At 36.7% G+C, this 23,773-nt stretch overlaps 1 protein-coding gene across 5 annotated transcripts in view; it reads left to right on the top strand.

Annotated features, from left to right (window-relative positions):
- Nucleotides 1-23,773, top strand: part of KLHL13 (kelch like family member 13) — a 218,866-nt gene that overhangs the window by 16,338 nt on the left and 178,755 nt on the right. The window contains exon 1 of one of the 5 annotated variants that reach the window (XM_034949558.2): nt 8,171-8,192. The exons of the other annotated variants lie outside the window; for them this stretch is intronic. The gene's annotated coding sequence lies outside the window, so the exon portion shown is untranslated. Of the gene's footprint in view, nt 1-8,170; nt 8,193-23,773 lie in introns of those variants that run through there. 5 annotated transcript variants of the gene reach the window in all.

Raw genomic sequence — 23,773 nt, 5'->3', positions numbered from 1 at the left:
CCAATTTAAAAATATGAACTTAATGGGTTCTCGTTTTTGCTCAAAAGCAAAAACATGATATACTATCAATTCCCATGATAATTAACATAACAATATCAATGTTTTTCTTAATGGAGAAAGTGAGTGTAAGTAGCAAGCTTATAGTATTAGTATTGCATATGTATTAGTCATGACATACTATAGATAATTGTATAAATTTTCATGTTACGCCAATAAACTGTAAAAATTCCAGAAGTATCTGAGAACGTGGTAGCAGCTGCAGCATCAGCCCATGCTATTTTGCCAGCCATTCGGAGACTGGGTAAATTAACTAGTGGCATGAACTCTCCCGGTGCATTTTGGAGCCATTTTATTCAAAAATTGTTTTGTAGAAAGTGAAAATGTTATACTGTATTTTGGCAAAAATACAAAGAACAATAAGCAGAGCTCTCTTTAGTGTATTAAGCATCATCTAAAAATGAAAAGCGTGAGGGGAGAACCTTTACTTCATGTGCATGTGAGGAAATTTTGACTTTGTATAGACAAAAAGTATGTACACAGAGAAAGATTTGTTATATAAATAGTATAGCTCATTTGTATAGTCAAGGGTGTCTTCCTTTCCTTCCTTCCTTCCTTCCTTCCTTCCTTCCTTCCTTCCTTCCTTCCTTCCTTCTCTCCTTCCTTCCTTCTTTCCTTCCTTCCTTCCTTTCTTCTTTCCTTCCTTCCTTTCTTCTTTCCTTCTTTCCTTTCTTTCTTTGTGACAGAGTCTGGCTCTGTCACCCAGGCTGGAGTGCAGTGGCACCATCTCAGCTCACTGCAACCTCTGCCTCCAGGGCTTAAGGAATCCCCCACCAAGTTGCTGGGACTACAGGTGTGTGCCACCATGCCCAGCTAATATTTTTTTAAAATTTTTATTAGAGAAGAGATGTTGCTGTGTTGCCCAGGCTGGTTGGTCTCGAACTCCTGGCCTCAATTGATCCAGCTGCCTCGGTCTCCCAAAGTGCTGAGATTATAGGTGTGAGCCACTGTGCCCAGCCGAGTGCATTTATTTAATAGCTGTGTACACTTGGACTTAACTCATGGCTTTAACCCATGGCTGGCTTTAACTTAGCCTTTTGAAAGTCTCTAAGTTTATAGCTTCAGACACATATTAATACTTACTTTTTAGGACCTAATGAAAACAGTTTATATTATCATTTGTCTTTCTCCTAGGAGTTGGAAGGAAATTTTCAGTTTAATGAAGTTTTAAGTTGTATTAATTTGAGTCTAGAAAATTTGTACAACTTGTTTTGGGAAACCTTCAAAAGTATTTCTTTCAGATGGTGTAAAATGAAATGCATAAATACCTATTTCCATAATATCTTTGTACTTGAAAATAATATAAAGTTAACTTTATGTACCCTTCTGAAAATTGAAAGCATTTAATAAAGTATAATTTTTTAAAATTTTATTATTATTATACTTTAAGTTTTAGAGTACATGTGCACAACGTGCAGGTTTGTTACATATGTATACATGTGCCATGTTGGTGTGCTGCACCCATTAACTCATCATTTAGCATTAGGTATATCTCCTAATGCTATCCCTCCCCCTCCCCTCTCCCCCCTCCCCCCTTCCCCCACCCCCCTTCCCCCACCCCCCTTCCCCCACCCCACAACAGTCCCCGGTGTGTGATGTTCCCCTTCCTGTGTCCATGTGTTCTCATTGTTCAATTCCCACCTATGAGTGAGAACATGCGGTGTTTGGTTTTTTGTCTTTGCGGTAGTTTGCTGAGAATGATGGTTTCCAGCTTCATCTATGTCCCTACATGTACGTGAACTCATCATTTTTTATGGCTGCATAGTGTTCCATGGTGTATATGTGCCACATTTTCTTAATCCAGTCTATCATTGTTGGACATTTGGCTTGGTTCCAAGTCTTTGCTATTGTGAATAGTGCTGCAATAAACATACGTGTGCATGTGTCTTTATAGCAGCATGATTTATAATCCTTTGGGTATATACCCAGTAATGGGATGGCTGGGTCAAATGTTATTTCTAGTTCTAGATCCCTGAAGAATCCCCACACTGTCTTCCACAATGGTTGAACTAGTTTACAGTCCCACCAACAGTGTAAAAGTGTTCCTATTTCTCCACATCCTCTCCAGCACCTGTTGTTTCCTGACTTTTTAATGATTGCCATTCTAACTGGTGTGAGTTGGTATCTCATAGTGGTTTTGATTTGCATTTCTCTGATGGCCAGTGATGATGAGCATTTTTTCATGTGTCTTTTGGCTGCATAAATATCTTCTTTTGAGAAGTGTCTGTTCATAGCCTTCGTCCACTTTTTGATGGGGTTATTTTTTTCCTGTAAATTTTTTGAGTTCATTGTAGATTCTGGATATTAGCCCTTTGTCCAATGAGTAGGTTGCAAAAATTTTCTCCCATTCTGTAGGTTGCCTGTTCACTCTGATGGTAGTTTCTTTTGCTGTGCAGAAGCTCTTTAGTTGAATTAGATCCCATTTGTCAATTTTGTCTTTTGTTGCCATTGCTTTTGGTGTTTTAGACATGAAGTCCTTGCCCATGCCTATGTTCTGAATGGTATTGCCTAGGTTTCCTTCTAGGGTTTTTATGGTTTTATGTCTAACGTTTAAGTCTTTAATCCATCTTGAATTAATTTTTGTATAAGGTGTAAGGAAGGGATCCAGTTTCAGCTTTCTACATATGGCTAGCCAGTTTTCCCAGCACCATTTATTGAATAGGGAATCCTTTCCCAATTGCTTGTTTTTCTCCAGTTTGTCAAAGATCAGATAGTTGTAGATATGCGGCGTTATTTCTGAGGGCTCTGTTCTGTTCTGTTGGTCTATATCTCTGTTTTGGTACCAGTACCATGCTGTTTTGGTGACTGTAGCCTTGTAGTATAGTTTGAAGTCAGGTAGTGTGATGCCTCCAGCTTTGTTCTTTTGGCTTGGGATCGACTTGGCGATGCGGGCTCTTTTTTGGTTCCATATGAACTTTAAAGTAGTTTTTTCCAATTCTGTGAAGAAAGTCATTGGTAGCTTGATGGGGATGGCATTGAATCTATAAATTACCTTGGGCAGTATGGCCATTTTCACAATATTGATTCTTCCTACCCATGAGCATGGAATGTTCTTTCATTTGTTGGTATCCTCTTTTATTTCCTTGAGCAGTGGTTTGTAGTTCTCCTTGAAGAGGTCCTTCACATCCCTTGTAAGTTGGATTCCTAGGTATTTTATTCTCTTTGAAGCAATTGTGAATGGGAGTTCACTCATGATTTGGCTCTCTGTTTGTTATTGGTGTGTAAGAATGCTTGTGATTTTTGCACATTGATTTTGTATCCTGAGACTTTGCTGAAATTGCTTATCAGCTTAAGGAGATTTTGGGCTGAGACAATGGGGTTTTCTAGATATATAATCATGTCATCTGCAAACAGGGACAATTTGACTTCCTCTTTTCCTAATTGAATGCCCTTTATTTCCTTCTCCTGCCTGATTGCCCTGGCCAGAACTTCCAACACTATGTTGAATAGGAGTGGTGAGAGAGGGCATCCTTGTCTTGTGCCAGTTTTCAAAGGGAATGCTTCCAGTTTTGGCCCATTCAGTATGATATTGGCTGTGGGTTTGTCATAGATAGCTCTTATTATTTTGAGATACGTCCCATCAATACCTAATTTATTGAGAGTTTTTAGCATGAAGCGTTGTTGAATTTTGTCAAAGGCCTTTTCTGCATCTATTGAGATAATCATGTGGTTTTTGTTGTTAGTTCTGTTTATATGCTGGATTACGTTTATTGATTTGCATATATTGAACCAGCCTTGCATCCCAGGGATGAAGCCCACTTGATCATGGTGGATAAGCTTTTTGATGTGTTGCTGGATTCCATTTGCCAGTATTTTATTGAGGATTTTTGCATCGATGTTCATCAGGCATATTGGTCTAAAATTCTCTTTTTTTGTTGTGTCTCTGCCCGGCTTTGGTATCAGGATGATGCTGGCGTCATCAAATGAGTTAGGGTGGATTCCCTCTTTTTCTATTGATTGGAATAGTTTCAGAAGGAATGATACCAGTTCCTCCTTGTACCTCTGGTAGAATTTGGCTGTGAATCCATCTGATCCTGTACTTTTTTTGGTTGGTAAGCTATTAATTATTGCCTCAATTTCGGAGCCTGTTATTGGTCTATTCAGAGATTCAACTTCTTCCTGGTTTAGTCGTGGGAGGGTGTATGTGTCGAGGAATTTATCCTTTTCTTCTAGATTTTCTAGTTTATTTGTGTAGAGGTGTTTATAGTATTCTCTGATGGTAGTTTGTATTTCTGTGGGATCGGCGGTGATACCCCCTTTGTCATTTTTTATTATGTCTATTTGATTCTTCTCTCTTTTCTTCTTTATTAGTCTTGCTAGCAGTCTATCAATTTTGATGATCTTTTCAAAAAACCAGCTCCTGGATTCTTTAATTTTTTGAAGTGTTTTTTGTGTCTGTATTTCCTTCAGTTCTGCTCTGATCTCAGTTATTTATTGCCTTCTGCTAGCTTTTGAATGTGTTTGCTCTTGCTTTTCTAGTTCTTTTAATTGTGATGTTAGGGTGTCAATTTTGGATCTTTCCTGCTTTCTCTAGTGGGCATTTAGTGCTATAAATTTCCCTCTACACACTGCTTTGAATGTGTCCCAGAGATTCTGGTATGTTGTGTCTTTGTTCTCATTGGTTTCAAAGAACATCTTTATTTCTGCCTTCATTTCATTAGGTACCTAGTAGTCATTCAGGAGCAAGTTGTTCAGTTTCCATGTAGTTGAGCGGTTTTGAGTGAGTTTCTTAATCCTGAGTTCTAGTTTGATTGCACTGTGATCTGAGAGACAGTTTGTTATAATTTCTGTTCTTTTACATTTGCTGAGGAGAGCTTTACTTCCAACTGTGTGGTCCATTTTGGAATAGGTGTGGTGTGGTGCTGAAAAGAATGCGTATTCTGTTGATTTGGGGTGGAGAGTTCTGTAGATGTCTATTAGGTCCGCTTGGTGCAGAGCTGAGTTCAATTCTTGGATATCCTTGTTAACTTTCTGTCTCGTTAATCTGTCTAATGTTGACAGTGGGGTGTTAAAGTCTCCCATTATTATTGTGTGGGAGTCTAAGTCTCTTTGTAGGTCACTAAGGACTTGCTTTATGAATCTGGGTCCTCCTGTATTGGGTGCATATATATTTAGGATAGTTAGCTCTTCTTGTTGAATTGATCCCTTTACCATTATGTAATGGCCTTCTTTGTCTCTTTTGATCTTTGTTGGTTTAACGTCTGTTTTATCAGAGACTAGGATTGCAACCCCTGCCTTTTTTTGTTTTCCATTTGCTTGGTAGATCTTCCTCCATCCCTTTATTTTGAGCCTATGTGTCTCTCTGTATGTGAGATGCGTTTCCTGAGTACAGCACAGTGATGGGTCTTGACTCTCTATCGAATTTGCCAGTCTGTGTCTTTTAATTGGAGCATTTAGCCCATTTACATTTAAGGTTAATATTGTTATGTGTGAATTTGATCCTGTCATTATGATGTTAGCTGGTGATTTTGCTCGTTATTTGATGCAGTTTCTTCCTAGCCTTGATGGTCTTTAGAATTTGGCATGTTTTTGCAGTGGCTTGTACCAGTTGTTCCTTTCCATGTTTAGTGCTTCCTTCAGGAGCTCTTTTAGGGCAGGCCTGGTGGTGACAAAATCTCTCAGCATTTGCTTGTCTGTAACGGATTTTATTTCTCCTTCACTTATGAAGCTTAGTTTGGCTGGATATGAAATTCTGGGTTGAAAATTCTTTTCTTTAAGAATGTCGAATAATGGCCCCCACTCTCTTCTGGCTTGTAGAGTTTCTGCCGAGAGATCAGCTGTTTGTCTGATGGGCTTCCTTTTGTGGGTAACCCGACCTTTCTCTCTGGCTGCCCTTAACATTTTTTCCTTCATTTCAACTTTGGTGAATCTGACAATTATGTGTCTTGGAGTTGCTCTTCTCGGGGAGTATCTTTGTGATGTTCTCTGTATTTCCTGAATTTGAATGTTGGCCTGCCTTGCTAGATTGGGGAAGTTCTCCTGGATAATATCCTGCAGAGTGTTTTCCAACTTGGTTCCATTCTCCCTGTCACTTTCAGGTACACCAATCAGACGTAGATTTGGTCTTTTCACATAGTCCCATATTTCTTGAAGGCTTTTTTCATTTCTTTTTATTCTTTTTTCTCTAAACTTCTCTTCTCGCTTCATTTCATTCATTTCGTCTTCCATCGCTGATACCCTTTCTTCCAGTTGATCGCATCGGCTACTGAGGCTTGTGCATTCGTCACATATTTCTCGTGCCGTGGTTTTCAGCTCCATCAGGTCCTTTAAGGACTTCTCTGCATTGGTTATTCTAGTTAGCCAGTCATCTAAGTTTTTTTCAAGGTTTTTAACTTCTTTGCCTTGAACTAAAGGAGGAGGTTCGAACTTCCTCCTTTAGCTCGGAGTAGTTTGATCGTCTGAAACCTTCTTCTCTCAACTCGTCAAAGTCATTCTCTGTCCAGCTTTGTTCCGTTGCTGGTGAGGAGCTGCGTTCCTCAGTTGGAAATGCAGAAATCACCCGTCTTCTGTGTCGCTCACGCTGGGAGATGTAGACTGGAGCTGTTCCTATTCGGCCAGCTTGTCTCCACCCCCGAGAGAAAAAGTATAATTTTTCTGTGATTCCTTTTCCTACTCTGTTGGAACATCTGCTAAACTTTAGCCCATCATACTTCTTATGCTTGTATAACAACATGAAAATCTGTAATAACCAGTTTTTGGCATCATACATTATTATAAGACTTTGTCATAATATTTCAGGGAAGTAATGCTGTTGAATGTACTAATAAGTTACAAAATTAGTTTAGATGATTTCCTAGCTATAACCTATTGAAAATCATTTGTTTTGGTTTCCAATCTGATTGAAATCCTAAAAATACTTAAAATAATTTACAGAGTAGCATGTAATAGGAATCATTCAATATACATCAGCACACATCCTGTGTATTCATTACATGAAATGATACTTGAACATTGTGAATATAAAGTTATGGTATAGTTTTAATTAAGACTGTGGACTCTAAACCTGACCTAAAATCTGATTCTGTCACTTGCTACTTGTGTTACTTCATTTTATTGCATCATGGTTTCCTCATCTCTAATGGAGGAACAAGAGATTTTATAGAAATTATATAAAGTAGTGTATGTGAGTGTTAAGCATAGTACCTAGAATATGATAAGATTTAATAAATGTTATTATTTTATATAACTAGTATTATCTGGTTATGAAAGGAACTTTGGCTTTTAGTTTCAAATTTATCTTTCTAGCCATTTTATTTAAGACGTTTATACAAGAAGAAATACATAAAGAATGAAGTAAATGACAAATTAGCAATTTAATAGTTATCAACTAGTGGAGGCACTTTTAGCAGGCAAATTACTCATTATTATGGTCAATTATTTTGGCAAATATTTAAAGAAAATGAAAAAAGAAGACCACCAGACTATGAATGACTTTGCCTTTAACTGATGCTGATAGAATTTGTTTTAAAATTGTTTCACTATCAGGAAGTAGCCTGGTTTTGACTAAACTTTTTAAAAAGAAAAAAAAGTTTGTTTGAAATAATTTCAGATTCACATGAACTTGCAAAGATAGTACAGAGAGGTCCTGGGTACCTGTCACCCAGTTTCCCCAAATGACTACATCTTATGTAACTATAGTATGTTTTCATAGCCCAGAAATTGATATTGGTACAATGTGTGTATATAGTTCTGTGACATTTTATCACATTATGGATTCATGTAACCACCTCCACAATGATGATACAGAAATATTTCACCATAACAGACATAAATTACAGAACTCAAGAGGAGGGGGAAGGAAAGAAAATTTGTTGTATTGATACATATTTTGCTTACCATGTTCTTTCTTCCTTCCTGATGTTCCAAGATACCCTCTTTTATCATTTTCTTTTGATTTAGATAACTTCTTTTAACTAATAGGGTAGGTATGCTGGTGACAAAATCTTAGTTTTCCTTTATCTGAGAATGCTTTAATCTCCCCTTTATTCCTGAAGATTTTGTTTTTGCTTGATATAGGATTCTGAGTTGACAGTTCTTATCTTTCAGCACTTGAAAAATCCCGTGTGTCTCTTCTTTATGGCCTCCATGGTTTCTGATGAAAAATCTGCTGTCATGTGAATTGTTTCCCCTGATAGGTAAGGTGTTTCTCTCACTGCTTTAAAAATTTTTTATTTGTTAACAACTTTCAAAAGTTTGATTATGATGTGGTTTAGAGTCAATTTTCTTATTTTATTTATGTATTTTTAAATTTCAATAGGTTTTTGAGGAACAGGTGGTGTTTGATTACACGAATAAGTTCTTCAGTGATGATTTCTGAGATTCTGTTGCACCCATCACTCAAGCAGTGTACACTGTACCCAGTGTGAAGTCTTTTATCCCTTGCCACCCCCATCCCTTTCTCCTGAGTCTCCAAAGTCTAATGTATCATTCTTATGCCTTTGCATCCTCATAGCTTAGCTCCCACATATGAGTGAGAATACATGATGTTTGGTGGTTTTCCATTCCTGAGTTACTTCACTTAGAATATTCTGATATGTATATAATGATGCTACCTTTATCCAGGTTGCTGTGAATGCCATTATTTCATTCCATTTTATGTCTGAGTAGTATTCCATGGTGTGTGTGTGTGTGTGTGTGTGTATATCTCCACATTTTCTTTATCCTAGAGTGGATTTTCTTGGGTATATTCAATTTGGGATTTGCATGGCTTCTCGATTCTGTAGGTTTCTTATCTCTTTGAGTACTTTTTCAGCCCCACCCTCTTTCTCTCTCCTTCTTATCTCTCATATTGCAAATGTTAGATCGTTTGTTATAGTCCCTAAAGTCCCTAATTCTGTATTCATATTTTTTTCAGTTTATTTTATCTTTGTTTTTAAGGTTGGATAATTAGTGTTCTTCTGTTTTACAGTTCACTGATTTTTCCTCTGTCTTTTCCATTCTGCTGTTGAGCCTATCTGTTGGGTATTTTATTACAATTATTGTATTTTTTGCTTTTAAAAGATCCATTTGGTTCTTCTTTATATCTTCTATTTCTTTACTGAGACTTTAGGTTTTTGCTGAGGCTCTTGGTTTCAAATGTTTTCATAATTACTCATTGAAGCATTTTTATGATGGCTACTTAAAAATCTTTGTCAGATAATTCTAACATCGCTGTCATCTTGCTGTCAACATCTATTGATACTTTTTTATTATACTTTTAAGTTTTAGGGTACATGTGCACCATGTGCAGGTTTGTTACATATGTATACATGTGCCATGCTGGTGTGCTGCACCCATTAACTCGTCATTTAACATTAGGTATATCTCCTAATGCTATCCCTCCCCCCTCCCCCCACCCCACAACAGGCCCCAGAGTGTGATGTTCCCCTTCCTGTGTCCATGTGTTCTCATTGTTCAATTTCCACCTATGAGTGAGAACATGTGGTGTTTGGTTTTTTGTCCTTGCGATAGTTTGCTGAGAATGATGGTTTCCAGCTTCATCCATGTCCCTACAAAGGACATGAACTCATCATTTTTTATGACTGCATAGTATTCCATGGTGTATATGTGCCACATTTTCTTAATCCAGTCTATAATTGTTGGACATTTGGGTTGGTTCCAAGTCTTTGCTATTGTGAATAGTGCCGCTATAAACATACATGTGCATGTGTCTTTATAGCAGCATGATTTATAATCCTTTGGGTATATACCCAGTAATGGGATGGCTGGGTCAAATTGTATTTCTAGTTCTAGATCCCTGAGGAATCGCCACACTGACTTCCACAATGGTTGAACTAGTTTACAGTCCCACCAACAGTGTAAAAGTGTTCCTATTTCTCCACATCCTCTCCAGCACCTGTTGTTTCCTGACTTTTTAATAATCACCATTCTAACTGGTGTGAGATGGTATCTCATTGTGGTTTTGATTTGCATTTATCTGATGGCCAGTGATGATGAGCATTTTTTCATGTGTCTTTTGGCTGCATAAATGTCTTCTTTTGAGAAGTGTCTGTTCATATCCTTCGCCCACTTTTTGATGGGGTTGTTTGTTTGTTTTTTCTTGGAAATTAGTTTGAGTTCATTGTAGATTCTGAATATTAGCCCTTTGTCAGATAAGTAGATTGCAAAATTTTTCTCCCATTTTGTAGGTTGCCTGTTCACTCTGATGGTAGTTTCTTTTGTTGTGCAGAAGCTCTTTAGTTTAATTAGATCCCATTTGTCAATTTTGGCTTTTGGTGTTTTAGACATGAAGTCCTCGCCCATGCCTATGTCCTGAATGGTATTGCCTAGGTTTTCTTCTAGGGTTTTTATGGTTTTAGGTCTAACATTTAAGTCTTTAATCCATCTTGAATTAATTTTTGTGTAAGGTGTAAGGAAGGGATCCAGTTTTTTTTTTTTTTGAGACAGAGTCTTGCTCTGTTGCCCAGGCTGGAGTGAAGTGGCATGATCTCAGCTCACTGCAACCTCTGCCTCCCCGGTTCAAGCGATTCTTCTGCCTCAGCCTCTTGAGTAGCTGGGACTATAGGCGCACGCCACCATTCCTGGCTAATATTTGTATATTTTTTTTCGTAGAGATGGGGTTTCACCATGTTGGCAAGGCTGGTCTCGAACTCCTGACCTCAAATGATCCACCTGCCTTGACCTCCCAAAATGCTGGGATAACAGGTGTGAGCCACCACACCCAGCCCTATTGATACTTTTTTAATGCAGCTGAATCTTCCTGGTTCTTGGTATGGCAAATGATTTTTTTGATGGCAACCTGGACATTTTAGGCATTATATCGTAAGATTCTGGATCTCATTGAAACTTACTTACTTACTTTCTTTCTTTCTTTCTTTTTCTTTCTTTCTTTCTCTCTTTCTTTTCTTTTCTTTTCTTTCTTCTATTTAAAATCTTGCCCTATGAATGAAACTTTCTGTCTTAGCTGGCTTCATCTGATACTGCTGTGTCAGGGGAGGGAGGGCACTGCCTCATTACTGCCAGGTGGGTCTAGACAGCCAGGTTTCCTAATTGACCTCTCTTGATACCTAAGAGGGTGGTTTTTCCTTACTGGTGGGTGAGGGTGGAAGTCCTGGCTCCTCACTAGACCTCCAGTGATATCTCCCTGCCTAAGAGGGCTAAGAGTGCCTTGTTACTGCTTTACACATAGCCTTCACTGACATCATTAGGGGGATGGTCTCACAGCCACTGGATAGTGGTGAAAGTCCTGGCTCTCCACTGGGCCTCTTCTGACCCCATCCCAGGGCAGAAAGGAGTGTGTTTCATTACAGCATTGTGAAGGTGGAAGTCTAGGATTCCCACTAAGCCTTTGGTGACGTGGATGAGGGTGCAGCCATATTTTTTTCTGTAGTGTTTAGCTGGAGTAGAGTAATTATTGTCTAAAAATTTTCTGTCCTAATATTCTGCCCTTTTTCTGATCCTCTGGCTAGAGAAAGCAGACTTTTCTTCTTCTGTGTTTTTGGTTTGTGCTCACTGTCATTTCTAGGTTGCCAACTTCTTCAGCTTTATACCTTGAATATATTAGGCAAAAAGAACGCCCAGGAAAATCTCCACTGTGCTATTCCTTGGGTCCTGAGGTCCCTAGCCCATCTGCTTCTTCCTGCCACCTTTCAGAACCATTTTATGTTTTTATATACAATATCCATGATTGTTAGCCGTATTTTGTAGGAGAAATAAGGAAAAAAATGCATCTACCTCATCTTTCCAGAGGAAGTTTGACTTATTTTGGCCTTGCTGAATTTTTTGTAAGTTATTATAGTTTGATTATATCTTGAAACCAGAAACTATTCCTTGTCCTAACTCAGGAGACATTTTGGAGTGACTTTATATTCTATTTTGCTGCTTTGTCAATAGAGTTATTTAAAGTTATCATTATGTAGGCAACAGTTCCTTAGTTTGTAAGGCAAAATGCTAAATCTAAGAAACATGTACCACATATGTGTCTGTTATATCTGTAAGAATTTACTTATTTAAAATCCTGTTTGCGTTAAGGGCAATAAAAGTGAAGTGATATATAGATGACAGATTTCATGAGAGAAAAATTTTGAAGTCAGAATGGGGATGAGTATCATACTGAATTCAGTAATGTATTATATATAATGCTTAAGTAATGATTAACGTACACATTATTGCAGTACCGGTTAACTAGTAATCACATAATTCTCATTGAAATTGTTTAGACACATAAAATATTGGCACAGGGTATTGTTTTACATTCTTTGAAACAGTAAATGTAGATTGGATTGAGGAAAAGGCTATCTGCTTTAACAATAAATTTCCTAGGTACTTCAGTAGCTTAATGTGAATTTACTTTGCCCTGTCTGTTGTATTACTCTTAAAGGAGTTAGAGAATATGGCTTCAAATTAATATCAGTGGCATTGCTTTCCCCTGCTCTTGCAGGTGAAATCCACTGATAAAGGGGAAGAAGATCCATTGATGGTCATAAATAAAATTTATCCTAAAAGTGTAAAATATTCAAAGCTGAATACAGCTCTCTATATATCAGCCCTCTGAGTTTATAGATGAGGAAACTGAAGCCCAGCAATGTTAAGAGACCTGGGAAAAGTAACAAGCTACTTAGAAGGAACTGGGACTTGAATTCAGATTCTCTGATCCTGGGGCCACTATATTTTCCATTAGCTGGTACAGTGAGGGAAGAATCAGACCTAGAAGCTGCCCTCAAAGAGTCTACTGGAGCAGATGGGAAGGGCAAAAGTAATTGTAATACTTGGTAGAAAGTGACCTTTCCCATAAAAGAGATTTGGATAAAGTTTTTTGAAATGTAATTCTTTAAGCATTTAAACTGTACTTTAATTTTGTACTATGCATACATAAAAGGAAAGAAGTCAGAAATCTTATTTCCAGACTCTTTTAGATAAAGAGGTCCCCAAATTTATTAATTTTTATTTTGAAAAAGTATACTCGGGATAAAAATGTGGATGATTATGTCTGGTTTAGAGTGTTTCATAATTTAATTAACCTAAGATAAATTTATATAAGTAAATAGATAAATGAATAAATGTACTCACAGAAGATATATATATGTATATATATATATATTTTGAAGAGTAGATTCAGTGGATAGAAGTTTCAAAGAGTTAGATGTCACCTCAGTATAAGGAGATTTTTCTGATAAAGCTATTGAAGTACGGAATGGGCCATCTCAAATTATAGGGAGTTCACATTACTAGAGGTGGTTAAGGGAAGGCTAGTTAACTTCTTAACAGGGATGAGAGTTTAGAGGGAAATTAAGCATTGTGTAAGTGGCAGGACCCATTTGATCTGTAAAGTTCCCTTTGAACTTTGAGATTTTATGATTTGAATTATTTCAAATTTTGCCTAAACTTTGGAGGCTTGGGAATAGTTTAAATATTGTATTTTTCTCATTTTCAATAAGAGAAATCCTTTATTTTCCAATTTTTAGAGTATTTAAATGTCATGTCTAGCAGTAAAAAATAAAAGTTTTTTTTGTAGCGTAACATCCTTATTTGTTAAGGTTATGTTTTATGATTTCACCAAATTTGTATTTCATCATAGGTACATATAGGACTAACACATTTTAATACATGCCTCATAGACTGGAAGAATTTCAATCTACATATTTCATATACTTTCTATTTTTTTAATTATAAAGGCATCTAACACACATGGCAAAACATTTACAGAAACCCAAAGTATCCATGAAAAATAAGTCTTCTCTCTCTGGAGGCAGCCATTGTTATCATTTTGTTTATTTGCTTTGCTTACAGATGTTTTCTATGCAAATACAAGCATGTGTGTATATCCTCTTTTAAACACAAATGGAAGTACGTGATACACATTGATCTATGGCTACTTAACAAAACTTTATATTATAAATATTTCTATATCAGGACATAAATACCTACCTTATTCTTTTATTTCTCATATAATTAAAATTGAGATATAATTCACATACCATACAATTCACCTTTTTAAAGTATTCAATTCAGTGTTTTTTTTTAGTATGTTCACAAAGTTGTGCTGTCATTACAGTGATCTGATTCTAGAACATTTTCATCAGTGAATGCCTATATACTGTTGGTGGGAATGTAAATTAGTACAACCTCTAAGAAAAACAGTCTAGAGATTTCTCAAAGAACTAAAAGTAGGTCTACCATTCAGTCTATCAGTCCCACTATTGGGTATCTACCCAAAGGGGAAAAAAAAAGCCATTATATAAAAAAGACATCCGGGCGTGGTGGCTCACGCCTGTAATCCCAGCACTTTGGGAGGCCAAGGCGGGCAGATAATTGATGGCAGGAGTTCAAGGCCAGCCTGACCAACATGGTGAAATCCCATCTCTACTAAAAATACAAAATTAACCGGCTGTGGTGGCACACTCCTGTAGTCCCAGCTACTTGGGAGGCTGAGGCAGGAGAATTGCTTGAACCCGGGAAGCAGAGGTTACAGTGAGCCGAGATTGTGCCATTGTACTCCAGCCTGGGCAGCAAAGCAAAACTCCGTCTCAAAAAAAAAAATCCATCTTCATGCATATGTTTATTGCAGCACAATTCACAACTGCAAAGATAGGGAATCAAACTAAGTGACCATCAACTGATGAGTGGATGAAGAATATATGATATATATATATATATATATATATATACACACACACACACACACACACACACACACACACACACACACCATGGAATATTACTCTGCCATAAAAAAGACTGAAATAATGTCTTTTGCAGCAATTGGATGGAACTGGAGGCCATTATCCTGAGTGAAGTAACTCAGGAATGGAAAAGCAAATATAATATATTCTCACTGTTAAGTGGGAGCTAAGCTAGGGGTATTCAAAAGCATACAGAGTGATATCATGGACACTGGAATCTCAGAAGGAGGGAGATTGGGAGGAGAATGAGGGATGAAATACTGTCTGTGGGGTACCATGTACACTATTTGGGTGACAGGTACACTAAAAGCCTAGACTTCACCACTATACACTTCATCCATGTAACCAAAAGCCACTTGTACCCCCCAAACTATTGAAATATATATATATATATCCTTTTACTCATCCCATTTGTTCTATAATAAAGTCTATCTCCCCTCTCCCCAGTTCCTGGCAATTATGATTCTGCTTTCTGTTTCTATGGATTTGTTTATTCTAGACATGTTATATAAATGGAATAATAGGATAAATGGCCTATTGTGTCTGGCTTCTTTCCCTTAGCATAACGTTTTCAATGTTCGTCTTAGTTATAGCATGTATTAGTACTTTCTTCTTTCTATGGATGAATAATTCTACAAGGTATGAATATACTACTACTTATGTTTATTCATTTATCGGTTGATGGACATTTGGGTTATTTTCACTTTTTACTTATTAATAAAGCTGCTGTTAGCATTTGTGTATAATTTTGTATGTGGTATTTTACCTCATTATTATTATTATTATTATTTAGACAGAGTCTTGCTCTGTTGCCCAGTCTGGAGTGCAGTGTCATGATCTCAGCTCACTGCAACCTCTGCTTCCCAGGTACAAGTGATTCTTTGCCTCAGCCTCCCGAGTAGCTGGGACCGCACCACATGCCACCACGCCTGGCTAATTTTTCTATTTTTGTAGAATGGGGTTTCTCCATATTGGCCAGGCTGGTCTCAAACTCCTGGTCTCAAGTGATCCATCCGCCTCGGCCTTCCAAAGTGCTGGGATTACAGGTGTGAGCCACCATGCCTGGCCTATTACCTTATTTTTAATAACTCCATAGTACTGTGTCATTTGGATGTTTTATAATTTATCTAAATAGTCTCCTACATAGAGACATTATGGTTAGGTATGGACTTTGTGATTGATATTGAAAACAGCCTTGCACATTTCTGTGTACAATTGTGAGATAAAAGTTGAGAGTTGGAATTTCTGCAGCAAAAGGCATGTGCATTTATAAATGTATCCTCATTGCCCCTCAGAGAAGTTTCATCAGTTTATTCCTCTAAGTACCTGTTTCCTCACAACCTTTCTTAAAATCTTTTGAATCTCTGTAGCATTGTGATGTTAATTTTTATTTCTAATATATTCATGCTATCTCTCTTTTTCTCGATCAGTCTTTTAAGAAGTTTGTCACTATTATTCAGCTAATAAAATCCTCAGCAACCCAACTTTTTTTTTTGAGACAGGGTCTCACTCTGTCATCCAGGCTGGAGTGCAAAGGTGCAATCATAGCACTCCTGGGCTCAAGGGATCCTCCTGCCTCAGCTTCCCAAGAGCAGGTAGGACTACAGGTGCATGTGACCACTTCCAGCTAAGTTTTTAAACTTTTTTTTTTTTTTTTTGTAGAGACAGAGTTTCATTATGTTGCTCAGGCTGATCTCAAACTCCTGGCCTCAAACAATCCGCCTACCTCGGCCTCCCAAAGTGTTGGGATTATAGGCGTGAGCCACTACAACAACCCACATTTTGATTTTCTTGATCATTTATTGTTTTAGTTTTCTATTTCATTTATTTTTGTTTTTTATTATTTCTCCATTTGTACTTTCTTTGATTTTTATAACATTGTTTTTCTAGCTTATTAAACTAGATGCATAGTGCATCTATTTTTAGCCTTTTAAAACAGTTTTATTTTGTTTTAAATTGATACATGATAATTGTTCGTATTTATGGGGTACAATGTGATGTTTTGATACATATATACATTATGTAATGATCAAATCAGGGTAATTAGGATATCAGTCATCTCAAATACATGTCATTTCTTCATGGTGAGAACATTTGAAATCCTCTCTTCTATTTTAAAATACATTATTGTTAACTGTAGTCACCCCGCTATGCAATAGAACACCAGAACTTATTCCCCCTATCTAACTGTAACTTTTTGTTGAGCAACCTCTCTTCGTTACCTGCCCCCCACTCTCGCCCAGCCTCTGATAACCACTATTCTACTCTCTACTTCTATGAGATAAACTTAAAAAATTCCTCATTATGAGTGGAATCATATGGTATTTGTCCTTCTGTTCTTGTCTTATTTCACTTAGCATAATGTCCTCTAAGTTCATCAATTTTGTCACAAATGACAGGTTGCATTCCTTGTTATGGCTGAATAGTATTCCATTGTATATGTATACAATATTAAAAATTAATTTATCCATTGATGGACACTTAGGTTGATTCCATATTTTGGTTATTGTTAATAGTGCTGCAGTAAACACGAGGGCGTAGGTATATGATGATAGATACATATATATACTTGGAATTGTGATTGCTAGATCATATGGTAGTTTTATTTTTAGTTTTTTGAGGAACCTCCATACAGTTGTCTATATTGGCTACCCAAGGTGATCCACAGAGTCAATGCAATCCTACCAAAATACCAATGATAGTTTTTATAAAAACAAGAGAAAAACAATCTTACAATTTGTATGGAACAACAAATGACCTAGAATAGCCAAAGCTATCCTTAGCAAAAAGAACAAAACTGGAGGAATCACATTGCCTGAGTAAGGAAAACAGCATGGTACTGGCATAAAAACAGACACATAGACCACTAGAACAGAATACAGAACCTAGAAACAAATGCACATATATACAGCCAACTGATTTTAACAGAGGTGTTAAGAACATTCAGTGAGGGAAAGGAAAGTCTCTTCAATAAGTGGTGCTGGGGGAAATAGGATATCCATATGCAGAAAAATGAAAAGTAGACCCTTATCTCTCACCATATACAAAAAAATCAAATCAAAATGGATTACAGAATTAAGTCTAAGACCTGAAACTACTACAAGAAAACATAGGGGAAGTGCTTTATGAAATTCTTTGGGGAAAGAAATTTTTGGCTAAGCTTCAAAAGCATAGACAACATAAGCAAAAATAGACAGATGGGATTACATCAAACTAGAAAGCTTCTACACAGCTAGGAAACAATCAAGAGTGAAGTGGCAACCTACAGAATGTGAGAGAATATTTTCAAACTGTGCATCTGACAAGGAGATAATATCCAGAATATATAAGGAACTCAACTCAATAGCAAAAAAGAAAATAATATGATTAAAAAATTGGCAAAAGAGCGGAACAGCTGTTTCTCAAAATAAGATATAAAAATGGCCGACAGATATATTAAAAAAATGCTCAACATCACTAGTCATCAGAGAAATGCAAATCAGAACCACAGTGCAATATCATCTCACCCCTGTTAGAATGGCTATTATCAAAAAGACATGAAATACATGCTGGGGATGATGTGGAGAAAAGGGAACTTACATATTGTTGGTGGAGTTGTGAATTAGTACAGCCACTGTGGAAAATAGTGTGAAGGTTCCTAAAAAGTCTAAATAGATCTCCCATGTGATACAGCAATCTCACTGCTGACTGTATATTCAAAAGGAGGGAAATCAGTATATTGAAGAAATATCTGCACTCCCATGTTTATTACAACACTATTCACGATAGCCAGGATATGAAATCAACCTAACTGTATGTCAAAGGATGACTGGATAAAGAAAAGATGATATATGTATACACACACACACACACACACACACACAATGGAATACTGTTCAGCCTTAAAAAGAATTAAATCCTGTCATTTGTAGTATCATGGATAGAACTGGGGGTCATTATGTTAAGTGAAATAAGCCAGGCATGGAAAGACAAATATTGCATATTCTCACTCATATACAAAAGTTGACTTCATGGAGGTAGAGAGAAGAATGATGGTTACTAGAGGTTGGGAAGGGTAGCAGGAGGAATGAAGAGAGGTTGGTTAATGTGTACCAACATACAGTTAAATAGGAAGAATAAGTTCTAGTGTTTAATAGCACAATAGGGTGACTGTAGTTAACAATAATTTATTGAATATTTCAAAATAGCTAGAAGACTTGAAATGTTCCCAGCACAAAGAAATGATAAATGTTTGAGGTGATAGATAACTAAGTTACCCAGATTTGAACACTGCACATTATATGCTTGTATCAAAAATATTATGTGCACCCCAAAAATATGTCCAATTATTATGTATCCGTTAAAAAAAACAAAAAATCAACATCACTGTAACAAATGGTATTTGTATTCTTATTGTTTTATAGATATTGACAAGTTGTTCCAAAACCCATGCTCCCATGATGAGTGAGTTTAACTATCTGCCCACCCCCTTGACATATCTGATGTACTTTTTTTTGGCACAGGTGTGCACACAATTTGATAGAAAAATAATTTATTCTTGTTAGGGAGTATTTAAAAATATTTTCAACTTTTATTTTAGATACAGGGTGTACACATATGCAGGTTTGTTACATGGGTATATCACACTCAGGTAGCGTGCACAATACCCAATAGGTAGCTTTTTAACCCATGCCCCACTCTGCCCCTCACCCCTCTAGTAGTCCGCAGTGTCTATTGTTTTGATATTTATGTCCATATGTGCTCAATGTTTAGCTCCCACTTCTAAGTAACAATATGCAGCATTTGGTTTTCTGTTCCTGTGTTAATTCGCTTGTGATTATGGCGTCTAGCTGCATCTATGTTGCAGCAAAGGACATGATTTTTTTCTTTTTTATGGCTGCATAGTATTCCTTGCTGTCTGTGTACCACATTTTCTTTATCCAGTCCACCATTGATGGGCACCTAGGTTGATTCCATGTCTTTGCTATTATGAATAGTATGATGATGAACATACAAGTGCATGTGTATTTTTGGTATAATGATCTAATTTCCTTTGGGTATGTACCCAGTAATGGGATTGCTGAATCAAATGGTAACTCTGTTTTAAGTTCTTTGAGAAATCTCCAAACTGCTTTCCACAGTGGCTGAGCTAATTTACATTCCCACCAACAGTGTATAAGTGTTCCCTTTTCTCTGCAGCCTCACTGACATCTGTTGTTCTTTTACTTTTTAATAACAGCCATTCTCACTGGTGTAAGAGGGTATCTCATTGTGGTCTTGATTTGAATTTCTCTGATGATTAGTGATGAGCATTTTTTCATATGCTTGTTGGCTGCTTGTATATCTTTTGAGAAGTGTCTGTTCATGTCCTTTGCCCGTTTTTTTAATGGGGTTGTTTCTTGCTGGTTGATTTGTTTAAGTTACTTATAGATTCTGGATAATAGACGTTTGTTGAATGCATAGTTTGCAGGTATTTTCTCCCATTCTGTAGGTTGTCTGTTTGTTGATAGTTTCTTTTGCTGTGCAGAAGCTCTTTAGTTTAATTAGGTCTCGTTTGTCAAAGTTTGTTTTTGTTGCAATTGCTTTTGGGGACTTATCCAAAAATTCTTTGTCCAGGCTGATGTTGAAAAGAGTATTCATGGGTTTTCTTCTACACTTTTTATAGTTTGAGTTCTTAAATTTTTAATCCATTTTGAGTTATTTTTGTATATGGTGAAAGGCAAGTATCCAGTTTCATTCTTTTGCATATGGCTAGCCAAGTATCCCAGCACCATTTATTGAATAGGGAGTCCTTATCCCATTGCTTGTATTTGTTGGCCTTGTCAAAGATCTGATGGTTGTAGGTGTGTGGCTTTATTTCTGAGTTTTCTATTCTGTTCCATTGGTCTGTGTGTCTGTCTTTGTACCAGTACTATGCTATTTTGGTTATGTAACCTTATAGTATAATTTGAAATCAGGTAGTGTGATGCCTCTGGCTTTTTTCTTTTTGCCTTGGCTATTTGTGGTCTTTTTTGGTTCCATATGAATTTTAGAATAGTTTTTTCTAACTCTGTGAAGAATAATGTTGGTAGTTTCATAAGAATAACGTTGAATCTGTAAATTGCTTTGGGTAGTATGGCCATTTTAATGACATTGATTCTTCAAATCCACGAGAATGGAATGTTTTTCCATTTATTTGTGTTGTCTTTCATTTCTTTCAGCAGTGTTTTATAGTGCTCCTTGTAGAGATCTTTTACCTCCTTGGTTCTTGGTGTTCCTAGGTATTTCATTTTCTTTGTGACTATTGTAAATACGATTGTGTTCTTGATTTGACTCTCAGCCTGGGTGTTATTGGTGTATACAAAGGTTACCGATTTTCGTACATTGGTTTTGTATCCCAAAATCTTGCTAAAATGGTTTATCAGTTCTAGTAGCGTTTTGGTGGAGTTTTTAGGGTATTTTAATAATAGAATTATATCATCAGCAAAGAGGGATAGTTTAACTTCTTTTTTTCCTATTTGGATACCTTTTTTTCATTCTGTTTCATGATTGCTCTGGCTAGACTTCCTATACATCTTTTAAGCCTTATTGTATGTCCTGATATTTAGCTAGAGATGGCTGAATCTTTTCTTACGCTTCTCGGATATTCACATTTCTTTTTCTGCGAATTTACAATTTCAAATCGTTTGCCCTATTTGTGCTTTTTCTTTTGAATTTTATGAATTCTTTTTCTCCTTTGAATTTTTATTCTTAGTCACTTTTGTATGTTACTATTATTTTATCCTTCTTTGTTGATTGTCTCTTATTTTTAGATGATCAATTTTACTGTGGTATAATTTACCTGCAGTAGAATATGAGATACCCCTAGGAACCTACTAGAATGTCTAAAATTAAAAAAAGAATACCTAACTGACAATGCGAAGGTGCTGGCAAGGATTGTGAGCAAGTAAAACTCTCATACATTGCTGATGGAAGTACAAAATGGTACAGCTACCCTGGAAAACAATTTGGCAGTTTCTTACAAAGTTAAATATACACTTAACATATGATCCAGCAATCTCATTCAAAGGTATTTACCATAGACAAGTTAAAGCTTATGTTCACAGAAAAATATGTATACAAATGTTTATGGTAGCTTTATTTATAATTGCCTTAAACTGAAAACAGCCTGAGTGGTTTTCAGCTGGTGATAGAATAAACAAACAGTGGTATATGTACACCAAAATATACTACTTAACAATAAAAAGGAACAAAGTACTGATACATACAAGAATTTGGATGAATCTCAAAGGCGTTAATGCTAATCAACTAAAAGAGGTCAGACTCATTAAGGCTAAATATATTATGATTCCATTTATATGACATTCTGGAAAAGGCAAAATTATAGGGACAGAAAACAAGTCAGTGCTTGCTGGAGAATGGGGGTGAAAAGTGGATGATTCCACATCAAGGAAATTTGGACAGTGATGGAATTGTTCTATGCTGTATCTTGATTATGGTTGTAATTATGACTATTATATGTTTGTCAAAACTCAGCTGTACACCTAAAAAGTGTGAATTTTTCTATATGTAAATTACACCTCAATAAACCTAATTAAAAATTTTAAAATTAAACCCATGTGATTTGCATTATAAATTGGACCACCATTTGTGATTATGAAATACGAACTTGCCAATAAACTGCTACAGGTGACGCTAAACTATAAGGAGCCCCTTCTGCTGCGTCTACTAATTAAATACTTTGAATGAGGTTCAAAAATGGCCAATTTGAAAATAAAAGTTACTTTTAAAACAAAAGTTGTTACACAAATATTCAATTGCAGAAAGAGTAAGAACTTTGCTCAAAAACTTGAATATGACATTCACATAATATCCACTGTTTCTAGGAAAAAAACTTATAATAATGTCTGCATCTGTACATTACTTTAGAGTTTGTAAGGTACTTTTATATATGCCATCTCATTTTGAATTATTGCAAAACAATGCCTCACTAGCAAAGAATAAATGTTCCCATGAAGCTGCAAGCCCCTATGACTATGAATACAATTGTGAAGTAGGGATTGTCAGACCCCAAGGTTCATTTTCTCCCTGAGTGACACTTAACCCAGAGGTAAAAATCAGTCTCAAATAGTAGAACAGGCCAAGTTATGTGGTAAGGCTGTGGTGTCCCCAAACAGAAGCAGCTTTGATGGAAGAAAACAGAGAATACATGTAAACATGTATTTGTGCACATTTGTATTACATGGCTGCTGAGAGAAAACAGCAGGCTGTTTCCTTTCTAGGGCCTGTTTATTTCTGAGCATATCTTCTTGGTGAGTGCTCCCCACAAAATACTGGTGCATAATACGTAACATCTTTCCTTAATCATAATGCACCCCCTACGTCCCTGGTCCCAGGCCTTTTCTCACCATGTTCCCTCGTTTTTGAATATAATTTTATACTCCCACACCCTCCACAAGGCAGTAATTTAAACCTCATCCATCCTTAAGGACCAGCCCCAAACATCCTCATTCACCCAAGCAGAAGTAATTACTTTTTGTAGATTCCCACTGCATGCTGCTTAACTTTCTCTTATAGAATTGATCACATTTGGCATTGCCTCATATAGATGTTTGATTGCTTCCAGTTGTAAACTCATTAAGTACCTAGCCTAGTTCATTGGAGACCCACCACACCAGCTAGCAGTGTGCCTTGCTATACTGTAAGGTCTTAGCACTTTCACTGAAGTTCAGGCATAATCAAGTGTGCCACATGATTCCAGAAAGCACCAAGCCAAGAGGAAACACAGAGGTGGATGTGGAAAGCAAAATACAATAATAAAGCAAAAGTATGTTTCTCCCTGTGTTAATCGGGGTTGTTCAGAGAGAAACGGAACCATTAGGAGATTATCTATCAAGGGGTGGGGGTTGAGAGAAGGGGAGAGAGGGAGAGAGAGAGAGAGAAGAAGAGAAGAGGAGAAGAGAAGAAAGGAGAGAGGTGAGAGAAAGAAAGAAAAGAAAAGAAAGAGAAAAAAGATTTTAAGGAACTGTGGAAGCCTACAGGCTGGAGACCCAGGGAAGAGTTAATATTGAAGCCCCAGCCAAAGGCAGTCTTCTTGTTTGGGGGTGGGGGACAGAAAAGGAGCAGTCATTTTTCTA

This window comes from Pan paniscus, chromosome X (genome assembly GCF_029289425.2).
Source record: "Pan paniscus chromosome X, NHGRI_mPanPan1-v2.0_pri, whole genome shotgun sequence".
Lineage (NCBI taxonomy): Eukaryota > Metazoa > Chordata > Mammalia > Primates > Hominidae > Pan > Pan paniscus.
This window is presented reverse-complemented; position numbering and strand designations above follow the sequence as displayed.